Source organism: Nicotiana tabacum, chromosome 20 (genome assembly GCF_000715075.1).
Source record: "Nicotiana tabacum cultivar K326 chromosome 20, ASM71507v2, whole genome shotgun sequence".
Classification (NCBI taxonomy): domain Eukaryota; kingdom Viridiplantae; phylum Streptophyta; class Magnoliopsida; order Solanales; family Solanaceae; genus Nicotiana; species Nicotiana tabacum.
Genome location: NC_134099.1, coordinates 87,036,283 through 87,060,322, shown reverse-complemented (window position 1 = coordinate 87,060,322; position 24,040 = coordinate 87,036,283). Strand labels below are relative to the sequence as shown.

Below are 24,040 nucleotides of genomic sequence, written 5' to 3'. Positions count from 1 at the left end.
TATTAAAAAGAAATAAGTGGATAATGAAGTAATTAGTTTAAAGGATTGACTTGCCTAACTCATATTAGTAGGCGCCATCACGACTCCCGAGGGTGAGAAATCGGGATCGTGACAATCTTACTCTTGCTTAGCTATTAAAGACTATTTCAAGGTTTTATTGAATTTTACCGTGTCATATATTGTATAAAGTATTAGCTGAATGTTATCGTCCCGTCATGTCTTTTGCTAACTCAATCCCCGTATATATGACACTCTTTCGACTTTCATATGATACACTTTTATTTTCTGTGTGAAATTGAAGAATTTAAACTATTCAATTTTTAAATTATTGATGCGATATTTTTCTACTGATTAATTTTTAAACAAATATTTTAATGATTCTTCTGTTATTAATAAAAAATTTATATGTCAAATTACAATAACAAATCCAGTGTAATCCTATAACTGGGGTCTGGGGTGGGTAGTGTGTATGCTGATCTTACCCCTACCTTATGGAGATAGAGAGGTTATTTCTGGTATACCCTCGGCTCAAGGAACAGTGAACGAAATCAACAAATATTAGTAACAACAAGGTAATAACGCAATAGAAGCGAATAACACAACATGTACTAATGAAGAACTAGGAATAAAAAAAAATACATATATGTCAAATTAACATTTTAAATTTTCTTTTAGTAAAATACTGCCAGATAAAATCAGATGTAATAGTATATTTCAAAATTTATGATCAGTTTTTTCTAGTTCATGGTTTCTTGTATTGTTTATGAAGTTTGATGCCATACTCAAGTTGCAGAAGCTTGACAATTTGCTAAATAATATTAGCAGGATTTTTATTCCATTAACTATTCAACCACGTACACTCCCCTCATCACCACGGGCTTTCAGCATCGAAGGATGGAGCTCTTATGCTGAGCCCATTATCTTTTACTATATAGAATACTATGTTACAAAAATAAATTTTTGCTATATGTTTAAATTGTCGAATTCGTTTGATATAAGGGAAGAATATAATGTAGTGGCAAATATGACTCAAAATTAAAATTTCGTTAGATCACATTTTTCAAATTTCAAGTATGATAATCTTGCATTTTTTGAATTCCCATACTAGAAATTCTGAGTGATTATTCATGCGAAAGAGGGGAAGATACTATAAAATAGCATGTTGCTGTTTTGGTAATTTCTTCCCGACACAAGAATATACATAATGTATAGGGTAAAAATGGTTTATAACGAATGGTCGAAGGGTAACATAACACGTGGAACCAAAGATAGGCAAAGGGCAAGTCAAGGAACAATTAATATTGAATACAACGAATGTAATTGATATCAGGTAAATCCCGAAGGGAGCATAGTCGATGGGAGAAGGTCAAGGGTTTTCCATCGGATAACATTCAAGGAAGAAATATTCACTAACATTAAATAATCGACTGTTGCAGAGAATATTTGCATTCATGGTCTGTCGTTACGTGTTCATCAATGACTCTTTTATTATCATTTAAGAGGAACTTGATCCTAAAACTTTCTGATACAAACGCTTTATTTTCCTACTTTTGCTCTCGATTTAACAACTTTATTTGCACTTCATCGTTATTTTCACTTTTGATCTCATAGACACTGTGTTCGGAGCCAGGCTCGTTATCTTATTCAATTTCAATCACTAATCTTAATATTAATCATGATTTTTATCATTTTTTGGATCAAATCAATTTGCTTGTCTATAAATCACGTAACAAATTTAACTGTACCATTTTATGAGTAAACAGTTTGGCGCCCACCGTATGGCAAAGACAACTGTGCAATTGCTTTGATTCATACATTATTATTAACTAGTTTTGATTCTTTCCTTAGTAATAATCAGATATGACATCTAATAATGTCAACAACACACACAACGCTGAGGCACACGAAGAATTGGCCTGGCAAGATGACTCAATCAGTAATACTCGTAATGAAGGGGATGAGACGACCCCGGTTTGAGAAGGTCAGTACCCTCGGCATGTGCGGGAATCTACTCTCGATGACGCGGAGGAGGAACATGTCATGGAAACAGTTAAACTCCTGAGAGAACAGCAGAAAGCGATTATGAATTACCTCACAAGGTAAGATCAGGTGATCACAGATTTAAAACAAGCATTGTCAGGCACCTCCAATAACGCAAACAAAAGGGTCCCGATTCCTCCCAGTGTTCCTGCAAATCAAATGGTCCAGAGGGTCGATAATAACACCCCAAGGGGTGAAGTCGAATTCCGCGAAGCCGGAGGGACCGGCAGCGGATCTGAGAATAACAACGGGAATGATCCCTTTAAAACCGAGCTCACGAGGTTTATGAGAGAAATGCATAATGCTAGCACTATAACAAAAATGGGCTTTAGCGGCGATAAAAAATAGCATTGGCAGCAATAACAATAGCCGCTATATCATTTACCGGCGATTGGTCTTTAGCCACTGAAGTCAGGGTCGGTAAAGCCTTTAGTGGTGTTTCTGACAAAAGCTGGTAAAAGGTATGGCTTATTGCCGCTAAAACTCATTTGCTTTAACGGCAATATTTTACGGCAATTATTATGGCTGCTAAACCCATTCTAAAACGGCTAATAATACCCCTTTACCGTCCATTTTTATAGCTGCTAAATTCAAAACATTTGTCGCTAAAAGTCCATACCTTTAGCGGTAATTGTTTTGTAGCAATTAGAATGACAATAATATCTCTTCTAAAAATATATTAGTATGCCCCTTTAGCGTCCATCTTAATGGCTAGTAAAGTCAACTAAATTTCCGCAAAAGTCATCTTTAATAGCAATATAATGGCTACAATATCCCTATATAAATGTCTTAATTTATCCTTTTATTATTAAGCCGGTATATCCTGTAAAATTATCGCTAAAAGTCACAAGCTGTAACGGTAAGTTTTAACCACCATTAAACTGCGATAATAGTAAAGCATGTCACTTTAATCTGCTCATAATACTAAAAAAATTAGATAAAGAAAGTGTCAGTAAGTTAATATGTGCTTGAAGTAATATGAGCATATGGATCACAGAATAGGGAAAGAAAGGAAAAGAGTATACAAAGACGTTTACAAAATACTATTTTCATCTTTACAAAGACATTGTCTAAGAACTTTGTCTGCGGCAGGGTACAACTAATGAAGCGTGTCTAACTCGCACATCACATATTGCAATCTTACCGCTAAAACAAAGCCCTAGGGACTTTGAAGAAATATTTTGATCAGTAAAAAAACATTGTGATATGCCTATTCACACTTTCGTATTAAAGAAACAAATAACAATGATGCCCTCAAACATGACACAAACAAAGACTAAAATTAAAGGTAAGAGGATTTGCTTTAGAAAAATTTATCGGGGAACTGTAATTCTAGAAAGTACATATGAGGTTTCAGCAGTAAATATATATATTAGGAAAGGATGGTAAAATTTCTTCAAAATTATCAATTAACTTAGAAAGCTTGAAAATTTTCCAGCCAACAAAAGCTCTTCATTCTCCAAATATCATCTATGTGCAGTATAAAAGAAGCTGCTTCTACTTTTAATTTCTTTCACTTTTAAAATAACAAGCCATTCATATATTTAGTAAATATAGTCTTACTAATTAGCAGGAAAGGGGTTCTCCCCATAAGAAGCACAACTTCCTTCACTTATTCACTCATCAGCAAGCATTCCTGCATTGTTAGAGTCTACTAGAACCATTTAAAAACTAAAAAAACTAAGGACCACACAAACATTATACAGAATCTCCAAGCATAAAATATGAAGAAGTTAAAGGCATAAAAGATGAAGCAGAGCAATTTAGTGATGCCTAAATGAAGCAACAAAACTAAGCAACAATGTGTAAGCTCAATCAAACTATCTTTCAAGAAATTCATATTACTGTTGCAATGAAAAACAACTGATGATTAAGTCATAATGCAAGTAAATAATATAGCAGTGGATGTTCAAACTGAAATATCCTTTGAACACATACATACCTTTATCTCAAGAGCAGAAACTTTTTGATGGTACTCTTCTTACAGAGATTCAACTTCTACATCATTGGACTTCCTTCTTAGATCCTCAATCTTCTATAAACCTCAATTTTCCTACTGTCAGTATATATTATTCATTTTGATCATATCTTAATTATTATATTTGGTTTAATGCAGATGCTAAAATTGGATCCACATTACATATCAAATGTACCAGGAGAGATTAGTTTACCTGTTGGTTTGATATTGTTGATAACAACTTTTTCGGCAATAACAAGCAAAATGTTTGAGCTTTTCTTCTACACTCACTACAAAACACTGCCCTAAGCTTTCACTGAAGAAACTAGCTTTCCAGATTCAAAGGGCACCTATTTTTCTATCAGATAAGTAGGTTTGTTGATCAAAATCAAGTATACCTTATACTTATTCTCTAAGTGCACTTTTCAAATACTCTCTATTTTTACACCTTTTGACTAAAAAATAGTGTAAACATGCAAAAGATATGCAAAATGATGGTTCACACAAAGAGACAGATCCACATACAAATTTGCTTTGTTCACACCATGTCCAATGAAAAGCTTGGATTAGAAATCCTAAGCTTCATAAAAAGATTTTAGCTAACAGAGTGGGACAGGGAATATCCATAAAGAAAGATAGAAGGATAATAAAGTGTACACACATTTGAACTCAAACTTAATCTTTACATTATTCACGTTTTATTATTAAGTCCAATATAATGCATCTACACTATTTATATTCTTACATTTAAAGCGTCAAACAATTTAATAATTTGACCTGAAGGACAAATTGGAGATATGTCATATTTCTTGCTAATTGCTATTCTACATGTACATCTGAGAGACGGGAAGCTCCATGTCCATACAACAGAAGGATGGAAAGTTAGGGAATTTGAGGTTTCATGTATGTCAGGAAATAAAGGGCAACTAAGACACTGTACTAGGCTTTCTTATTAGTCCATCTCACCCAATTAGGAGAGCAGTGGCATAAGAATTCATGAAACAAAGAAATCAGGAATTAACTTTGATAACCAAGCATCCTAGAAATGATTAAGTTGGCTCCAGAACAAAATTTTAGTTGTATAGTTTTAAAAATAACCTAAAACCAATCAAATAACACCAAAATCAGTAGGTCAAGGTTTTGGGGATTCAAGTCAAGCTTCAGTTGGTGATGTTAAAAGCGTTAAAATCCGAAAGCAAAATATGCCTGGAAGTTGCTCCAGAATTTGATTCCCAAGTTGTTCTTTATTCTCTCTAAATCTCATGTTTCAGGTGGAAGGTAGGTCTTTTCTTTCCTTTAAGGAGGGAAATTCAAACAATAGAAAACCCAAAATAGTAGCTTGCCGAAGGATAAAGATGAGTAGTACCGTGAGACATTGAAGTATTTTCAGTAACATTAGGTATAATAGTCCATTACTCACATAATATTGCTTAAGAATTCACATAACAATATAATAGTCCATTACTCACATAATATTGCTTAAAGAAGAGATAAATATATGAAGTCACCTTAAGAAACCACAAAAAGAGATTAGAACCAAAGCCCTTTTATTTTCTTTTTCTGATGCAATGTGCCTGCTACAATTACCTTGATTGCAAGAACAATTGACCTTTATAGAGGATGAGGAAATCCCTCTAATGCATGACCTTTATAGAACAACATTATGATAGGTGTACAACAAAGGATACCTATTCACCTTGTTCCTTTATTGATCTCAGGTTTCCATTATAAGTTACACACTGTTGAAGATGTAACTTTTGAAACAAAACATCCGTAAAATTCATAAAGTACATTGCAAATGCCTCACTTGCAGAAATAATTTACTGATCCACTTACCCATAATACATGTAACACATCAGATACATGATATTATATTCTTCTTGGCAGCATTTATATACAAGAAATCAACTTGTATAAATTACATGAATATTTTTTTCAAGTGTCTTTCAGCAAAAACTATTTGGAAAGATTCTCAAAGCAAAGAAGTAGCAATGCATTAGTTTGCCCACACAAAAAGAAAGGAAATTAAGTTGCTAAAAAGGCATGATTTGCTATTGCTATCAATTTAATTCCTTCAATATTTAAACACCACCAAGCAATTTGCTTTTGCTGTGTGATGACAGTAATCATATTATTTCAAAACCAAATAAGAAACTAAGGACCATTTAAAGAAACCATGGGAAAACTAATTTTGCTCCTATGTTTAAGAGGCAACAGTCTCTAAACTAGAACATTTGCAGCACAAGAAGTACTAACTACTAATTGAATATTAAAATCCCATAAGTGCTGCTAGGGGTGTGTATTCGATTTATCGATTCAATTTTGATACTTATCGATTATCGATTTGTACATATGCTTATAGTTATCGTTTCAATAAGGTTTCGATTTTTTAGATTTTGATTTATCAATTTTTGGGGCTTATTGAATCTGTTATCGATTACACCAATAAGAAAAGGGTATTATAGAATAAGGGTATAAAAACAATACCACAATTGTGGTATAAATAATTGAAGATTTCTTATACCAGAACAAAAAATTCAATCAAAGGCGGATAACACAATCCTACATTTTACCCCAAGATTATTATCCCTAATCCTTGCAACTAAACGACCCCTTAATGTTCATTAATTATCTTTCAGGTTCACTGATGCAAGTAATGGGTAGCGAAAGCACATCTACTATAAAGCAGAGTTGATAGAAGCTGCATCAGGAAAACAAACCTCCGAAAATGTTAATGATGTTGATCTCAACTTTTTCTGGCAAGCAAAGATAATAGCTGACACTACCTCACTGGAGTTGGTTGCAAATGGTAGCACAATGAATGAGATGAAGAAAGAAGGAATGCTTGTGGCGCTGGAGAAATTATTGACAACATCCACAAGGGGATCAGCAAACACGACATCAATGACAGTGCCGAGCAACAACAATAGAACAACCTTAACTGCAATTGATCTAGGATTCTCAATGTTATACTCAATTTTTCGTATGAATTTTATATATTCAAAATACTTTCAAAATAAATTTATTTAGCATTTTAAAACTAAATTGCATATAATTGCAATTTTAGCCTACTTTAAGATTTTATTGCGTTTATAATTACAAAAATTGATTCCAGTATTTTTAATTTAATATTTATATATTATTAATTAATTTAGTACCTTTAATTTGTTTCAAAAATCATTTTACTTATTTTTATAAAATAAAAAGGGAAAAAGTGGCTATTTAAACACTAGCCCTATTTTATTTCAATTATAGCCCAAATCAACCCCCCAATTAACCCAATTTCAAATCCCCAATTGACCGGCCCAATTTCAATTTAACCCGCCCCTGACCCAACTAATCTAACCCGCCTGACCTTCCCTTTTGATCCAGGTCGTTGATCATTTTGATCAATGGCCACGATTTTCCCTTTCCTTTTTTAATTCACAAATACCCCCAACCCTACTTTATTTCTCACCAACCGCCGCCTCTAAACTCTCAAACTCTCTCAAATACTCTCGAACCTTCCCTAACCCTAGCCCCCTTTCACTGTCTTCTGTCACACCTCCTTTTTCATCTACACCCGCAAGGGCGTAAAGGAGTTTTTCTATTTAAAGGACAATCGGAACGGGATTTAATTATTAATTATGCAGAGTCGCCACTTGGAGATTAATGGTGTCCCAAGTCACCGGTTGAATCCCGAACCGAGGAAATTTATGACCCTGTTAACAGTCCGCGAACCAGAAATTCGAGTAAGGAATTCTGTTAACCCGGGAGAAGGTGTTAGGCATTCCCGAGTTCCGTGATTCTAGCACGGTCGCTTAACTGTTGTATTTAATTTTATCTGATTTCAGAACATGTTTTTGCTTATGGTTTTTTTTTTTAATTTCAAACCGCTTTTATTATTATTATGAGAATTGCAACGTCGTGAAAACGGGTCTCGAACCACGTCACAATCAATGCACCCGTGGTCGTTGACACATTTCGACTCCGTTGAGATTCGGATTTGGGTCGCATCAATGCGTGTCACACATCCTTTTTTCACTACCTACACCCCGCAAAAGGGCGTAAAGGAGTTTTTCCAATTAAAGGACAATCGGAACGGGATTTAATTATTAATTATTCAGAGTCGCCACTTGGGAGATTAATGGTGTCCCAACTCACCGGTTGAATCCTGAACCGAGGAAATATATGACTCTGTTAATAGTCCGCGAACCAGAAATCCGGGTAAGGAATTCTATTAATCCGGGAGAAGGTGTTAGGCATTCCCGGGTTCCGTGGTTCTAGCACGGTCGCTTAACTGTTGTATTTGATTTTATATGATTTTAATACATGCTAGCTTATGTGTTGTTTATTCGTAAACCGCTTTTTATCATTATTTATTTTAAAAGAATTGCGACGTCGTGAAAATGCGTTTCGAACCACGTCGCAATCGATACACCCGTGGTTGTTGATACATTTCGACTTCATCGAGATTTGGATTTGGGTCGCATCAATGCGCACCCGAGTTTAAGAAAGTAATTTAATTAAATCGTGCCTAAAGATGCTAACATAGTATTATTTTGGGGAAAAGCCATGAAGTTCGCTAAACGGCCATCCCAAATTCTAATTATTTTGATAATTATTTATTGAGGGCCCCACATTTATCTATTTGTGTGGTGAGACTCGTCTCAATTTGTGGACCTCTTTTCTATCATTATTTATTTTTAGGAATTACGACGTCATGAAAACATGTTTCAAACCACGTCACAATCAATGCACCCGTGATTGTCAACACATTTGACTTCATCGAGATTTGGATTTGGGTCGCATCAATGCACACCCGAGTTTAGGAAAGTAATATTATTAAACTAACGCGCCTAAGGCAACTACGCGTTTTTAAATTTGCGAGGGCCATGGAAATTCAACTAAATAGTACGCCTCGAATTCTAAAGGAAAAGCATTCAACTAGATGAACTACGGATATTCATATTTAAAGCGACTTTGAAAGGAAGTATCGCAACTACGTCACGGGAACCATACCCGTATTTATGACAATTATTTAATTAACGGGTCTAAAGCAAATTACGAGAGTTCCTGGATGTTAGCGGCCCGGGCATGCTCATAACGAAAATATCAACTAAAAATACGAATCTAAACTATAACTCGATTGACTAAAGAGAAATATACTTATCATTTCTTATATCAATCAATAAAGCAACATACACAATAATGAATTTGAACCGAGTGTGGATGGCTGCTAGTGTAGCCGTAGTAAATGGATATCTGCTCAAATATGCCGCGACATTTTAGCAAGTAGCAACTTTAACACACAGCAGCTCGCAACAAACTTGAAAATCTCCAGGTATAACATATATCAAAGTCCTCACAAGCAGAAGCTAAGTCTCAAAGTTGTATATGCTTCATTTCTCAAATCAGAAAAGCAACGACAACAAGTCTCATTTAACACATAAACGTAAATCCAATTTATAACAAAGATACACACCTTTTATTGCTATTTTAATATGATAACAACTGACTTAAAGGTCTATTGAAAGAATAAAAAATAAATCAAAGGAATTAAACAAAGCATTTTAATTGATAACAAGCATTTTAATTGAAGATCAAAAGAATTAAAGGTTTTTACCTGATGAACAAACGGAACAAGCTATTGACGAAACCTCAAACTGGCAAACTCGACTCAAATGAAACTACATCGGTTTTAATGAAGATCCCCGAAAATGTAACATCCGTCCAGATCAGTCGCCGGAATGTTCAGCAGTTTAAACAAAGTGTGAAAAGCAAAGGATGAGGTCGTAGCTGGTCGTCGCCGACTCCAAAAGACAACGAAAGATTTCTGGATGAGCAACCACTCTCTTCTCTGTATATGGCTGTGTTTGTGCGTGTGGAGAAGATGGCGGGGGAGTGGTGGAGGTGGTCCAGTTCGTTGGGAGAAGGGTGAGGATGAAGATGGAAGTGAGGTGATGGCTGGTTCTCTATGTCCGTCGAAGAAGATGATGACGTGAAGAGAGGTGTTTTTTGTATTGTGCAGCTTGTTCTAGCTACTGTTATAAGACGTGAAGAAGAGATGAAGAAGCTTCATGCAGCTTCTTTCATGCGCAGCTTTGATGCGTTTTTCTTCAGCTCCTTCCTCCTTTTTTCTTTTCTTATTCTTTTTCTCTTTTTTATAGTATAGAGTCTAGGTTGTAGGGTTTTAGGTTAAGGGGTATGGGCCTAGGAATTATGGGCTTGACAATTGTGGGCTAGGTCCAAAATTAGGCCTAACGATGGGTTGCTCGAGCCCAAGCTTTATTCTTTTGCCGTGAATGAGATTAAAAATACGCGCCCATTTATTAATTAGTCCTACTATTAAAACAATTTATTAAAACAAAACTAACCATTAAAACAAATCTATTTTTTGTATTTTCAAACATTATATTAAAAATAAAAATACGATACTATTTTTATATTTTTCTTTTGGATTAAAAATGATTACAAATAATAATGAACTTATTATTATTATTATTATTATTATTATTTTTATTTTCTTGTACTAAAATAAAGTAAAAGAGTCTTGTACTAAAATAAAGTAAAAGAGTCAAAATTACTTAAAATATCTATATTATGCCTAAATTGAATATTTTACTCTAATATATGAAAGATCTTGGGGAGGGTCAAAAATCACATGTCTACAGCTGCCCCTCTTTGACTGGAAACGTACGGATTTTTCAGACAAAGACTGACTAGACAGGTTTTTGACCCGACCCTTATTTGGAGAGACTGAGACTAAGAGAAAAGGGAAATGTGATCGAGCCCTGGTATCTGAGCTACCTACATATCCTTGGCTATAAAGGAATCAAGCCACGTGTAGTTCAGAAGTGAACGAGGTGATGGAGTACCGAGGTTGAGAGTCGAGGTTCCGTCCGAGGCTCTGGTCCGCTGTCCCGTTATTACATCAAAGTCAAAATTGAAAAAGACTAACTAAGCCTATCAGCTACAAGTTACAAGATTCCTATCTATGAGTCTTCTGAAGCTTAATCTTGAGTCTTGGTTGGTGCTTCATGCGGACCCTGATCTGAATCTTGATTCTTGTTGGCCGCAGGTGTTGGTTCAATCCTCTTCCGGGTCAAGACCAGTCGTGTAGTGCTTGTGACCTCGGCCATGTCTTGATCAGCTCACATCCTTCATCAACTTCTGAATTGCATTCTGAATTGCATTCTCTTTTTCTGCTTTTTCAGGTGGGCGCATGATTGCTGAACCTGAACTGTCTTCCCTTGTTACTTGACACTATTTTCCCTTACACTTTGAGCCATTTTCCCTGAAACTCGATCTGTCTTCCTTCGAAGTTGTTTTCCCTAGAAACTTGAGTTGTTTTCCTTTGTTCTCCAGGTGAGCGCCCTATTTTCCAGGCGGGTTCCTGATTTTCGAAACTTGAATTGTATACCTCTGTTCTTCAGGCGGGTTCCTCTATTATATAGGCGGGCTCCTGACTTCCGAAACTTGAATTGTATGCCTCTGTTCTTCAGGCGGGCTCTTGACTTCAAAAGACAAAAAAAATCGATTGAAAACTAAAATTTGAATTATATCACCTCTATTCTTCAGGCGGGCTCCTGATTGCTAAATTGGAAATCGAATGTATTCCTCTATTATCCAGGCGGGTTCCTGACTTCCGAAACTTGAATTGTATGTCTCTATTCTCCAGGCGGACTCCTGACTTCTGAAATTTGAAATGTATTCCTCTATTATCCAGGCGGGCTCCTGATTTTCGAAACTTGAATTGTATACCTCTGTTCTTCAGGCGGGTTCCTGACTTCAAAAAGACAAAGAAATCAATTGAGAACTAAAAATTTGAATGGTATCACCTCTGTTCTTCAGGCGGGCTCCTGATTGCTGAAACTTGAATTGTATGTCTCTATTCTCCAGGCGGACTCCTGACTTCCGAAACTTGAAATTGAATGTATCACCTCTATTATTCAGGTGGGCTCCTGACTACTGAACTTGAACTGAATGTATTCCTCTGTTATCCAGGCGGGCTCCTGACTTCATAAAAATAAACGAACCAAGAAAACTTTCTGCCCCAGTTTGGAAACTAGGTACATGTTACTTGATATTAATAAGAATTTGATTAAAACTTGACTTGAAATACCTCTATTATACAGGCGGGCTCCTGACTTCCGAAACTTAAATTGTATGCCTCTGTTCTTCAGGCGGGCTCCTGACTTCAAAAAGACAAAAAAATCGATTGAAAACTAAAATTTGAATTATATCACCTCTGTTCTTCAGGCGGGCTCCTGATTGCTGAATTGGAAATCGAATGTATTCCTCTATTATCCATGCGGGTTCCTGACTTCACAAAAATAGACAAAACAAAGAAAACTTTCTGCACCAATTTGGAAACTGGGTGTTTGTTACCACATACTAATAAGAACCAAAACTTGAATTGTGATAAGACTGAAATGCAACTTTTAAAAATTTAAAGACTACAATGTATTTTAAAATTTAAACTTTATCTTAGGTGAAAAATTCATCAAACTAAGATTTTCATCTTAGGAGAAAGATTCAACAGACTAAGATTTTTGTCTTTATCTTAGGTGAAAAATTCATCAGACTAAGATTTCCATCTTAGGAGAAAGATTCAACAGACTAAGATTTTTATCTTTATCTTAGGTGAAAAATTCATCAGACTAAGATTTTCATCTTAGGAGAAAGATTCAACAGACTAAGATTTTTGTCTTTATCTTAGGTGAAAAATTCATCAGACTAAGATTTTCATCTTAGGAGAAAGATTCAACAGACTAAGATTTTTATCTTTACCTTAGGTGAAAAATTCATCAGACTAAGATTTTCATCTTAGGAGAAAGATTCAACAGACTAAGATTGTGACTCTAGGAGATAATTCATCAGACTAGGTCCGTTTTGCGTGATCCCGACTTTCTTAATTTTCCAAAGTCCAACTTCCTTTCTTTTCAAATTCCGCCTTCCTTTCTTGTTCCCAAATTATGTCTTCCTTTCTTCCTTTTTTTCGACTTCTGTCTTCCCCTTCATTAAATTATGCCTTCCTTTCTTTTTCCTCAAATTCTGCCTTCCATTCGTTTTTCCCACTTCTGCCTTTGTCTAAATTATGCCCTCCTTTCTTTTCCAACTTCTGCCTTTATCTTTTTCCAAATTATGCCTTCCTTTCGTTTTTCCAACTTCTGCCTTTATCTTAGGTGAAAGATTCACCAGACTAAGATTTTTATCTTAGGTGAAAAATTCAACAGACTAAGATTTCTTTATCTTAGGTGAAAGATTCAACAGACTAAGATTTCTTCATCTTAGGTGAAAAATTCATCAGACTAAGATTTCTTTTAACCATTTTCCTTCAAAATTTGTTTTATCTACCCACTAACTTGAATTATCTTCTTTCAGAACTGCTTCCCTAAAAACTGGTGTTGTCCTCCTTCAAAAAACCACTTCCCTAAAAACTAGTGTTTCATTCCTCCAAAAATTACTTTTCTTAGAACTGGTGTTTCTTTCCTGAAAACTACTTCTTTTTTTTAAAAACACTTGTATTGATGTTCCTGTTCTTCAGATGGGTACCCGAAAAAATTTCAACACGACAGAAAATTTTCTGCCCCAGTTTGATAATCCTCCTGTAGCATATCTTTCTGCCATCAATATCATTTCCATGCCCCTATTTCAAATCAAAGAAAATTCTGTCAGTTTAAAAGTGCGGTGGTTGATTGTGGTACTCCCGCTGGGATGGCTTTCCTTTTCTCCTTCCCATGCTTTGCGCTGTCCGACCATCTTTGAAACTTGGCTGATAACTTCCGCCCTTCTTGACGACTATCTCTCAATTATTACTTCTAGTCTTCTTATTTGACCCCATATGTTTTCTGTGACAACTGATTCTTCATGAAGGTCTTGCATGTTTACTGATTAACCACTTTCCCCGTCATCTGTGTCACTGAAATACCCTTTTTCCCCGTTTAATCCCAATACCCTCTAGTTGTTGCATTGCTCCTGAATCGATGTCTACCAAACCTTTGTATTTCATAAGGATCCCAAAGTATGTTGATTATTACCAGCTCAGTGCTCTTGTTATTTTTTCCTGACTTGTGACCCCATTTTGTGCAATTGGAAAGCTGGTGGAAAATTTTGAAGTCATTCCTCACTTGTTACGACCAAAAGACTCAAAAAGGGGAAATAAACAAAACAAAAGGAACAGAGTAAAGGACAATAGAAAGAAATGATTCCTAATAAGAAAATTACACAATAGAAACCTATCGGATGTGGATACCGACTCTAATGACCTTGACATGCACCTCCTACCTATTCTGTTAAGCAAACCTGATGGTCAGCTCTTGTTGTTCCTTTTTGCCGTGAAACTGGGCTTCATTGCTCCGCTTATCCAATTTGATTCGCATTCCTTATTCGGCTTGTAGTGCCCCAAAGGGTTTTCACCATCAAACCTCTCTCATTTTGTTCTTTCTCTCAACTTACTGTCGCCTCAAGGTGCCCGTGAAGGTTTTCACCAATAAGAATCTCTCATTTTTTATTTCTCTCAGCTTTCATCACCTTGCGATACCCATGAGGATTTTTATCAATAAGATTCTCTCATTTTCATTTTCCTTGTTTGGACCGGAGTGTTGCCTCTGACAGGAATTACCTTACCTGCTTGACTTGGCATTTCTCAAAGACTGATCAAAAGGTCTTTCTTTGGATCGTAATGCAGGCTTTTGGATGGGTTAGAAAGAAAGGGTATAAAAGGCTCAAAACAATTTCAACGGGCTTAAATTACAACTTTCGAAATCCAATTTTTCACAACAATCACAAACTCTGCCCCATTTTCTTGCTTGGGGATTTTTGGATTTTTGTTTTGGTATGACTGAACCTCAGAGAGGCTGCCTACGTACCCTTTTGGGATCAAGTCAAACGTAGTTCACGACATAGAAATTACCCTTTTTTGTGATTTTTCTTTCTCTTCTTTTCTTTTCTGTTCTTCTTTTCTTTCATTTTCCTTTCTTTTCTTTCTTTTCTTTTTCTCTTTCCTTCCTTTCATTTGCTTATTTGCGGCACTTGCGTTTCTTAATTGTGTCGTTGATTCCGAAAGAGGGGTACGAAAGAAAATAAACACGGATCAAAAGGGGTGACAATGGAAAAAAGTGTTTGGATAGCAGAACAAAATGCCTTCGTCATTTCAAACTTCAAAATATGCCAAATACAAACAAGTACAATCAGAATAAAGAAACCATACACATCATCTCTTGACCGCATCGGAATTGACGGCCATTTCCACACATTTTCCCTCTACATCTGTTAGATATAATGTGCCATTCGACAACACTTTTACTCTTATTACCACGACCGGCCCCCTGTCAATTTGGCCACCTTGCTTTTATGGGGATTTTTATGTTTTACTTGCCCCAGTTTCACATGGTTCGGGCAAACAATCTCAAAATGTCCCAATCTGTTCTCATTTCCTCAAGTGTCCTTATCGTTTTCAAAATGGTCTCATTGCTTCGCAACTTTTGAAGATCAGACTGAGAATTATGCGTGCATGTCATGTCATTAGAACCGGCAAAAGGAAAAACAAAAAGTTAGAAAAAAACTAAACAAAGAAAATGATTGGGAGTAACGACAGATCGGAATTTGCATTAGACAAACGATGAAACAGTTCGAATAACAAAACAAAAACAAAACAAACTGGATTGCAACCCTAGAATGAACTGAAACAAACCTAGACAACCCTAGACAAACCACTACGACTAAACAAGCTAGACAAAAATGAAAGGATAGGAGGGTTTGAACACAAGACAATATCTGGATTACAACCCTGCAAATAATCCAGACAACAGAAATGACAGCCAAATGGACCACCAAAGCTCTTCTATAGCTGACTCAGGATTGGAGCGTCTTTCCAATTACAAGCACAACATCTTAGCCACTAACCTTCGCATCCATATTGCCATGACCACTATATACCTCAGTATCTTCAACTTCAGTCAACAAGTTCCCAAGAGCATTCTCATACCCCATGTCACCGGGCATCATCCCCGCCAAGTGTGCCTCCTCATGTAAGGGATGCAGCGTGATATTCTGGGTGCCACTGTCTTGATGCAAATTTTCCTAGATCATCCTTTCTATTTCTCTTTTCAAATCCCGACAATTTTCCTCATTGTGCCCCAGAGCATTGGAGTGGTATTCACACCTTTTAGATGAGTCAAAGCTTCTCGCACGTCGGTCCGCCTGATTTGGAGGAATGGGTGCAATCATGTCATGTTGTTTTAACTTCTCAAATAAGCTTGCATATGACTCTCCTATTGGTGTAAAACTATCTTTCAACTTTTGTTCCCTTCTATACCCCTGGCTTGGATGTGGGTTACATGGTAATTCAAAATATTGCGGAGGCTGGTGGAGATTTTGTGATACTCGTGCTCGCTTTCTTGGGTGATTTGGTGGCGAGTATGGGGGGTTCGTAGGTGGATAGTAATGCTTAGGGGGGTCATGGAAGACCTGATGAGGCCGCACATACCTTCGAGATGTTCTCCTAGGACCTCTTCTCGACCCTGATATCACCATGATTTCTTCATCCCTCTCATTCGTGTTACCAGATTCAATTTGGACAGCTTGAGCTGCAGCTTTGAGAGCTGTTTGACTTATAATTCTGCTTGTCTTAAGACCGTTCTCCACCATTTCTCCCATTGTGATTGCTTCCGGGAAGGATTTACCCACTGCGGACGTCATGAATTGAAAATAATCTGACTCTTGAGCCTGTAGAAAGACAGTGATTAACTCGTGGTCATCCATGGGTGGCTTAGCTCTAGCTGCCTGCTCTCTCCATTTGATGGCATATTCCTGAAACTTTCGGTTGGTTTCTTTTTTAGGTTAGAAAGGGAAATGCGGTCTGGGGCGATGTCGATGTTGTATTGAAACTGTTTGACAAAGTCCGATGCCATGTCATCCCAGACGTACCATCAAGATGTGTCTTGATCCAAAAACCATTCAGATGCTACACCCGTGAGGCTTTCCCTAAAATAAGCTATAAGCAATTCTTCATTTCTTCCCACACCTCTCAATTGGTTGCAATACCTTTTCAGGTGGGCTATGGGGTCTCCATGTCCATTGTACTTTTCAAATTTGGGGATCTTGAAGCCAGGCGGCAAGCGGACATCGGGGAACATGCATAGATCTCTGAAGGCAACACTCTTTTGTCCTGCCATTGCTTGCGTGTTTTTCAACCGTTGTTCTAATCTTTTCACTCTTTGGGTTATTTCTTCCTGTACCCTCTTTCGGGCAGGCTTCTCGATGTTTGCAGGAAGATCAAACGAGTACGAGTGGTACTCGGGATAGTGGTACTGTTCTTGCTGTGTAGCAAATTGTGACTCGTGACAAGGCTGTCCTTGGCCATTGGCCCAGGCTTGACGCATTTTGGTCATTTGTTGTTTCAGTGTTCTATTTTCCTCAACCACAGTAGACCCTTGTTGAACCCTCTGACCCTGAGTCTCTTGAGCACTCGTAACAGCTTCGATGTCAGTTATCATTTTCCTTGGATCTTGTGTTTCCAGCTTACCACAACCGACCACCTCAACTTTCTTCACAATTCAAAACAAAACATGTTAGAATGGATTGGGTCGGTCCTCATTATTCACAACATCTTTTCCCATTTTTTTCAATTCTTCTTTTCTATTTTTCACTTTTCATTTTTTTGGTTGCGGTCGAATCTTATGGAGATTACCTATGTATCATGACCCCGCATGAATCAGACCGTGCGTAGTTCTTGCAAATAAAAGGTAAACGACAATAAAATATTTTTGGAATTTTCCATTTTCATAATAACGACAAAACTGACCAACTTAACGATGCAATACAGACTCGAAAATCAAACGACCCATTTACTCTAATCAAAAGAAATACAAACCCAAAAACAAAATGACAGATTCCTTCCCCTATATGCCAACTTTGACCCAAAAATACGAACGGTATTCACTTGACCACTGACTCTTTTTTTTTCAAAATTAAAATAAATGACCCGGTATTGCAACCACGGCCTTCCTGCGCCTCGAGGGCGAAGATTTTAAGGTTGTGAGGGTCAAAAATCAAAATACGACCAAAAATGGCTGTTTATGCAAAGTCAACCTTCCGGTGCCCCGTTTGGGAACATTTGACTATTTTTGACGAAAACGGCATCACCTGGTTTATTTATGACAAAAATTAAAATTTTGATATTTTTTTTTGGTTATTTTTGCAAAGGGGAGGTTGGACCCGATGAGGGTTGCCTACGTATCTCACGCCCTGTGAGAATCAAACCATGCGTAGTTCGGGCAAATTAACCGAACTATTTAAAGCATGACTCTTTTCCATTTTTTATTTTGGCATTTCATAAGCGAATAAAAACTATTTTTAGAAACAAGACTCTCTTTTTTTCTTTTTCTTTTCAACAAATAAAACAACCTATTTTTCCAAGCTAAAAATAACAGACTCTTTTTCTTTTCATTTTCCACAGACAATAAAACAACCTATTTTTCCAAACTAAAAATAAAAGACTCTTTTTTCCTTTCCTTTTTCAACAAATAATGAAACAACTTATGTTTTTCAAACTAAAACAAAGACTCTTTTTATCCTTTTCTTTTTCAACAACCAACTTTCCAAAATTAAAAGACTCTTTTTTTTTGCTATTTTTCTTTGCTTTTTTTTAGTTAAACAAAATAAAACATTTTCCCTTTTTTTTATTTCCTCAAAATTTCGGCCGAGTTTCGCCAGTAATTGGTCATTGATTTTTATTTCAAAAATAATCAATTAACTCCCTGACTGATATTTCTTTTTTTTCTCTTTTCTTTTTTTTTTTCAATTTTCCAACATTCCCGAGATTCAGAAACCGGTCAACATGCAGGTTCGAAACAAATATATGTACAGAGCAAGTAGGATGTATCAAGATGATTTTTTCATTTCAGGTTGCTAGTCCTAGACGGACCCAACCCCTGTGTTGAGTCCCCTAAGTCAAATGCAACATGATGCAAATAATCGTTCCTACTAGGGATCCGGCATGAAGTCACGTTATTCTATATTCAAAACCTGGTTCAGTGTACTAGACTGTGTACCCGAGCGGACAACTCGAGTCGAGGAGGGGGCAACTTACCGGGAACCAAAAGGCCATCCGGCTTCGTAACTTGTCCGACCTCTTTCTTATTTCAAGGTATGACACTAACAGAATAGGGAGTCTCAACCAGTAAGCACATCCCCGGAGGTGAAGAGAGAAGGGTGTCGGCACAATTTATATACAGTTCAGATAATATCAAAGCGGTAACATTTAGCACATTCAGCACAAAACATGTAGGAAAATTAGATACAATCAAATACAACAATTTATCTAAGCTCGAATTCTGAACCCTGAACTAGAGATTCTGGGTTAGTCCCCAGCGGAGTCGCCAGAGCTGTCACACCTCCTTTTTTCACAACCTACACCCCGCAAAAGGGCGTAAAGGAGTTTTTCCAATTAAAGGACAATCAGAACGGGATTTAATTATTAATTATTCAGAGTCGCCACTTGGGAGATTAATGGTGTCCCAAGTCACCGGTTGAATCCCGAACCGAGGAAATATATGACTCTGTTAACAGTCCGCGAACAAGAAATTCGGGTAAGGAATTCTGTTAACCCGGGAGAAGATGTTAGGCATTCCCGGGTTCCGTGGTTCTAGCACGGTCACTTAACTGTTGTATTTGATATTATCTGATTTTAATACATGCTAGCTTATGTGCTGTTTATTCGTAAACTGCTTTTTATCATTATTTATTTTAAAAGAATTGGGACGTCGTGAAAATGCGTTTCGAACCACGTCGCAATCGATACACCCGTGGTTGTTGATACATTTCGACTTCATCGAGATTTGGATTTGGGTCGCATCAATGCGCACCCGAGTTTAAGAAAGTAATTTAATTAAATCGTGCCTAAAGATGCTAACGTAGTATTATTTTGGGGAAAAGCCATGAAGTTCGCTAAACGGCCATCCCAAATTCTAATTATTTTGATAATTATTTATTGAGGGCCCCACATTTATCTATTTGTGTGGTGAGGCTCGTCTCAATTTGTGGACCTCTTTTCTATCATTATTTATTTTTAGAAATTACGACGTCATGAAAACATGTTTCGAACCACGTCACAATCAATGCACCCGTGATTGTCAACACATTTGACTTCATCGAGATTTGGATTTGGGTCGCATCAATGCGCACCCGAGTTTAGGAAAGTAATATTGTTAAACTAACGCGCCTAAGGCAACTACGCGTTTTTAAATTTGCGAGGACCAAGGAAATTAAACTAAATAGCACGCCTCGAATTCTAAAGTAAAAGCATTCAACTAGATGAACTACGGATATTCATATTTAAAGCGACTTTGAAAGGAAGTATCGCAACTACGTCACGGGAACCATACCCGTATTTATGACAATTATTTAATTAACGGGTCTAAAGCAAATTTCGAGAGTTCCTGGATGTTAGCGGCCCGGGCATGCTCATAACGAAAATATCAACTAAAAATACTAATCTAAACTATAACTCGATTGACAAAAGAGAAATATACTTATCATTTCTTATATCAATCAATAAAGCAACATACACAATAATGAATTTGAACCGAGTGTGGATGGCTGCTAGTGTAGCCGTAGTAAATGGATATCTGCTCAAATATGCCGCGACATTTTAGCAAGTAGCAACTTTAACACACAGCAGCTCGCAACAAACTTGAAAATCTCCCGGTATAACATATATCAAAGTCCTCACAAGCAGAAGCTAAGTCTCAAAGTTGTATATGCTTCATTTCTCAAATCAGAAAAGCAACGACAACAAGTCTCATTTAACACATAAACGTAAATCCAATTTATAACAAAGATACACACCTTTTATTGCTATTTTAATATGATAACAACTGACTCATAGGTCTATTGAAAGAATAAAAAAAAATCAAAGGAATTAAACAAAGCATTTTAATTGATAACAAGCATTTTAATTGAAGATCAAAGGAATTAAAGGTTTTTACCTGATGAACAAACGGAACAAGCTATTGACGAAACCTCAAACCGGCAAACTCGACTCAAATGAAACTACATCGGTTTTAATGAAGATCCCCGAAAATGTAACATCCGGCCAGATCTGCCGCCGGAATGTTTAGCAGTTTAAACAAAGTGGGAAAAGCAAAGGATGAGGTCGTAGCTGGTCGTCGGCGACTCCAAAAGACAACGAAAGATTTCTGGATGAGCAACCACTCTCTTCTTTGTATATGGCTGTGTTTGTGCATGTGGAGAAGATGGCGGGGGAGTGGTGGAGGTGGTCCAGTTCGTTGGGAGAAGGGTGAGGATGAAGATGGAAGTGAGGTGATGGCTGGTTCTCTATGTCCGTCGAAGAAGATGATGACGTGAAGAGGGATGTTTTTTGTGTTGTGCAGCTTGTTCTAGCTACTGTTATAAGACGTGAAGAAGAGACGAAGAAGCTTCATGCAGCTTCTTTCATGCACAGCTTTGCTGCGTTTTTCTTCAGCTCCTTCCTCCTTTTTTCTTTTCTTATTCTTTTTCTCTTTTTTATAGAGTAGAGTCTAGGTTGTAGGGTTTTAGGTTAAGGGGTATGGGCCTAGGAATTATGGGCTTGACAATTGTGGGCTAGGTCCAAAATTAGGCCTAACGATGGGTTGCTCGAACCCAAGCTTTATTCTTTTGCCGTGAATGAGATTAAAAATACGCGCCCATTTATTAATTAGTCCTACTATTAAAACAATTTATTAAAACAAAACTAACCATTAAAACAAATCTATTTTTTGTATTTTCAAACATTATATTAAAAATAAAAATACGATACTATTTTTATATTTTTCTTTTGGATTAAAAATGATTACAAATAATAATGAACTTATTATTATTATTATTATTATTATTATTTTTATTTTCTTGTACTAAAATAAAGTAAAAGAGTCAAAATTACTTAAAATATCTATATTATGTCTAAATTGAATATTTTACTCTAATATATGAAAGATCTTGTTGAGATTCGGATTTGGGTCGCATCAATGCACACCCGAGTTTAAGAAAGTAGATTATTAAATAGCGCGCCTAAAGCAATTACGCGTTTTTAAATTTGCGAGGGCCATGAAAATTCAACCAAATGGCACGCCTCGAATTCTAAGGATTCACATGTTAATTAAATGAGTGCCATGTATTTGAGATTTTGTTTGGCGAGATTCGTCTCAACACTTATTAAAAGGCCCATTTGAGAGTGACTACTATTTTCTAGTGATCAAATGTCCCTAAAAGAAGAAAGAGAACTTAATTACATGTAAACTGAATAAAATTCAGTAGTCCAACCTCAACAATGAGCTGGACCACTGATGGGCTTCAGAAACGGCCCAAAATTCGATCAGGCAGGAGAAAGGGAAGCCCAGGTGATAGATAACAGCACCTGGGATCGAATCCCTTAGGAAGCCCAAACTCATGAAGGCCGTCCGTGTGACAACCTGAGATGGATTATCGCTGAGCCCAGCGAGGCCTTGATTTTAGCTCAACCAAACGCCCCCTAAAATTACCTCTAAATTATTTTAAGTGTTCAATAATTAGCAAAGGGGAAATAATACACATCTACTCGAATTAGAAGGATACTAGTCAATTGAATTCCAGTTTTATGCACGGACTAATTTATCAACTGATATTCCGGTGAGTTCTTAGACATCATCAAGGTGAAAACCAAGCTGTAAACACGATCTCAATAGCATAAAGCAGACTAACTACTTCTGAATTAATTCACGCCAACATTACTATCAACCTATCATGTAATCAACTAACACTAGTGTTCACTTCATAGTAATCACATGACTCCGAAATATAACAGTTTATATAGTCCATTTAGCACAAAAGCAAGCAAAACTTAAACAATATCCATGAATTAAGCACTGAATACGTAGATCTGGAAATTAGCTAAATCAGAACTCAATTCTGCAAGTAAATTCATTCTTCACATAATTCATTTCTGCCCACTTGAGCTCACAGTCATCAGGGGTACAATTGTGTACCTGGATAAGGGAAAATATGAGAAGGAAAGAAGTCAGCTACTTTGAACAGCAACAACAACAAACTCAACAATATATCATCACAGAACAGGCCAGGAACTGCTTTTGAAAAATCAGAAATATAAGCAGACTCAACAGATCAATCCAACACACACTTGGAATGCACTCACGGCTGAGCCTAGATGCTCTCAAATCCTGCTGGACCCGAATCTCCACTGAAGTCCAAACTAATAGGCCCCAAACTCATTTGAATCAGTCGTTAGCCACTCCCAAACACTTTTTAGGAAGAGAACCTCGAGTTGGAATGAAGAATGCCCAAAGAAAGACTGAGAATCACTAATACTAGTGATGAACTAGTGAAACTGTTTTTGATTTTTCCATCTTTTGATGTTTCTTCTTAAGTATTGGAATTGAAGTGCTAGCTGAAATTGAAAGCAACGAGGAAAACTTTTGGTGGGGATTTTTGGGCTGAAAATTCAAATCCCCTTCCTCAAGGCACTTGATGCCCTTTTATAGGTGATACAAGAGGGTTAATCAGATTTTGGGTTTTCTTTTTAGTCCCTCCCCTATTTTCAGTTTAGTCCTCTTATTTTTAACTTGTTACTCAAGTAAGCACCTCTATTGTGCTGAAATGTGCACTAAAATCTTATTCTGGAAGGCTCTAGGGTATTCTTCTACCCATGCAATACCTATACTGCCCTTTCATTACTTTGAAATTACTATTCCTATCAGAATTACCCTTTTCAATACCCAAACTACCCCTGAAAGCTTCTCAAAGTTACTGATTCTACCCACATTCTCAACAGCTATAACCAATCCCCTAAATTAATCCAAAACTAACTAGGACTGATTAATTAGAACTCAGAAATTAACTAATCGAAATAACCAATCCCAATTGTTCAATCACACCAACTCAATCAAACTAGGAAAACCAGAGACCAGGATAAATCAAAGCAAAGCTTAAGCTACTGATCAACATTAAATGAAATTAAACTAACTCTTAACCAATAAGCTCACAATCGACCATTCAAACATCAAATTCAGAACTAAAAGAAAT

The 24,040-nt window shown here is 36.7% G+C and overlaps 1 long non-coding RNA gene across 1 annotated transcript; it reads right to left on the bottom strand.

Annotated features, from left to right (window-relative positions):
- Window positions 1-1,777: 1,777 nt before the first annotated feature.
- LOC107820557 (uncharacterized) lies at window positions 1,778-6,975 on the bottom strand. Its single transcript, XR_012704008.1, has 2 exons — window positions 2,145-6,975; window positions 1,778-2,058 (listed from the first exon to the last, which is right to left on the bottom strand). It is a non-coding gene; the product is annotated as an uncharacterized LOC107820557 (long non-coding RNA).
- Window positions 6,976-24,040: the final 17,065 nt, after the last annotated feature.